The sequence below is a fragment of the Cebus imitator genome, unplaced genomic scaffold (assembly GCF_001604975.1).
Source record: "Cebus imitator isolate Cc_AM_T3 unplaced genomic scaffold, Cebus_imitator-1.0 Scaffold172, whole genome shotgun sequence".
Classification (NCBI taxonomy): domain Eukaryota; kingdom Metazoa; phylum Chordata; class Mammalia; order Primates; family Cebidae; genus Cebus; species Cebus imitator.
Genome location: NW_016107487.1, coordinates 1,006,263 through 1,009,275, shown reverse-complemented (window position 1 = coordinate 1,009,275; position 3,013 = coordinate 1,006,263).

Genomic DNA, 3,013 nt, shown 5'->3' with positions numbered 1-3,013 from the left:
AGTAGAGACTGGGTTTCACCATGTTGACCAGGATGGTCTTGATCTCTTGACCTCGTGATCCACCCGCCTCGGCCTCCCAAAGTGCTGGGATTACAGGCTTGAGCCACCGCGCCCGGCTATGTGCTAATAATCTTAAGCCGAAATCTTGTCTGGACACAATCTTTGGTCCTGATAATACTTCTTCCTAGCCATGTCCAGCCCCTGTCCTTTGATCTATTGGCCTCTGTCTTAATTGTCTTAAGGTAATTCTAAACAGTCCTGAGTGGCAAGACCCAGTGTGTCAGGAGAGGACTGGGGAGCTCTGTGACACTTGCTTCGTCTTCCTCTTTGCTATAGGAATGCCTGTGGCCATCTGGATCCTGGAGGACTTTACCAAAAGCAGTAAGAAGTAGCCAACACATATCACGATTCTGAATTTTTCCCTAATACTACAGCCCCGTAGGCATGTGGCCCAAGTCCCAAGGAACAAGGAGGGACACTCGTTAGGAATCAAGGGTCCCCAACTTTCCGGCCTTTGTTTTCCTACCACCTCCACTCAGCCAGTTCCATGTTTTAGAGTCTAATACTTGCAACATCCACTTCCTAATAAAAAAATAAAGGGAATTATTTTGGTATAGGCCAATAAAACTCACACACACACACACACACGTGTGCACACATGCGCACACAAAGTATAAAACATTAACTGGATACAAACCAAATTCATTATAGTAGTTGCCTATGGGGAGGATGAGACTGGAGAGGTTCATAGGAGACTCTATGTTATCTGTAAAAAAAAATCATCTTATTAAAAAAGGTTTAATATGGTAAAAATACAAAATATTTTCCTGTTTGAGGTGACACATACCATCACTGCAATGAATGACAGAGCATTCGTCATATTATCCCCTATGCTTTTCTGTATATTTTATGGGTAAGTTGGACAGAGTGTATGACCCATGGGCAAAAATTCAGCAAAGTGATTAGTTTGGCACAACAAGCAAGGAGCTGGCAGCCAAGAAGTTGTGCCCTCTGCTCTGCCTAGCTAAATCCTGGTTATCTTTTCCCGCCCTGCTGAAGTCCCACTCCTCGAGGAAGCCTACCCAGACTATTCCAGCGCACAGTCACCTCTCCCCCTACTGACCTATCAGAACCCCTCAAGGCACGACTCCCCTAGTGTATCACTAATTCTTTATTTTGTGAGTTTTGAGATGGGGACTGCATGGTAAATGCATAGTTTTGCTTAGCTGGGGAACACTGAGGAGAGCTACTATTTCCGATTGGGCCTTTTCCCTGGTCTCCACCGGTGAGTATGTCCAGGGCCTCCCTCTCGCTCCCCAAACCACAAGCCATTACTGGCAGGCAGCCTCAGACGTCACCTGGCTGAGAACGTGCAGCTGGCACAAACGGGCCCATTTGCCACAATTCATCAGGTCCAGCTCTCAGCTCGGAGGAGCCCCGATCCCCTCAGAACGCATTTTCCTTTTGTGTGATGTATGTAAAACACTCCTAATGTGAGGATCCTCAGAGAGAGCTCACACTGCCCGCCTAAGTGTTTTTTAAAGAATCAAGCTCTTACTTTTTAAAATTACACCAGGGTGGTATTGTTCAAATATGTAAGACTGACTACTCCAGAAAGCAGCAACAACAGGATACAATGCACTAATTTTACCCCACTTTGACTTAGAAAATATAATCGGTACTTAGAAAAATTGTAAATACTAAAGAATCAAGGGAATAGGATTATTCTAAAATAGGGCGCTAATACAGCAAGCAAAATAGCTTTTGCTAGTCTTAACTGAGGGCCATTATCTATCAGAGAAGCTATACCTCTGGCCTATAATGTAAAGAAACACAAATGACTAAAGAAGCTTGCCAATATTTCCAGGAGGAGGAAGAGAGGAAAGAGTCTGTAATAAGACAGAACCTTGGAAAAGCCGAGAGATTCAACAGGGAGGGAAACGGCCTCCAGCGCACCTGAGAGGGGGAAGGCCCCAACCTGGTTCAATTCTCATCATTTCCGCAGAGCCTTTTTCCTTTTCTCTGAACTGCTGTGGCTTTCACGCAATCCAGGACTTCCTTATCCTTGGTGGTGGTGTCCGATCATTGCATGTATCTCCCAAACCAAAATACAGTCCCCTCAGAGTAGAAACTGTGCCCTGTATTTCTCTTTCTCTCTTATATCAGCTCATATCATCCTACTTTCTGGCCTGCAAACCTAGCACAGATTGGCGGTCCAGTAGCCTTGAGCCTCAAGGCATAGCCTACTTTGTTCCTCCCACCCCCACCCCCACCGCCTCCCTTCCTGTGATAAATGGAGAGGATTTTGAGACAATCCTCTCTGCAGCCCTGGTAGTCAACATGGTACCCATGTTGTCTTCCTGCAGGTATGCAGAGATTAGTAGGAGGCGTTTAGCTTGGACAAAATTCCAAGATAGAAAGGTGGGATATTCTAAATAGAAAAGATTTCAGCTACCAAGCACTACTGAGGTACCGCTAAGATTTTGTGTTTAGAAGATATGAGTTTGATTACAGTGGGGATCAAAACTGATGGAGAGTTGAGGGACAAGTGTGGGGAGAAGAGAGCCCAATCTCCTTGTTTGAAATTAGAGGCCTGTTGGTAATGACCAAGCAATGTAGAGCATGTCCATTTTTATTAGTATCCTTACTCATATGGGCACCACCTGATCTCCTTAGCGGCAACAAAATCCATCCCCGTGACCCTACTCCTAAACTTAGTTCCAAGAACATGAGGTGAAGCAGATCAGTACCCATCATATGTTTTGTGGTTCTAACTTTTTGTATGATTCTCAGTGGAGGAATAAAAAATGAATAGAGGGGTCCGGGTGCGGTGGCTCAAGCCTGTAATCCCAGCACTTTGGGAGGCCGAGGCAGGTGGATCACGAGGTCAAGAGATCGAGACCACCCTGGTCAACATGGTGAAACCCCGTCTCTACTAAAAATACAAAAAAAAATTAGCTGGGCATGGTGGCGCGTGCCTGTAATCCCAGCTACTCAGGAGGCTGAGGCAGGA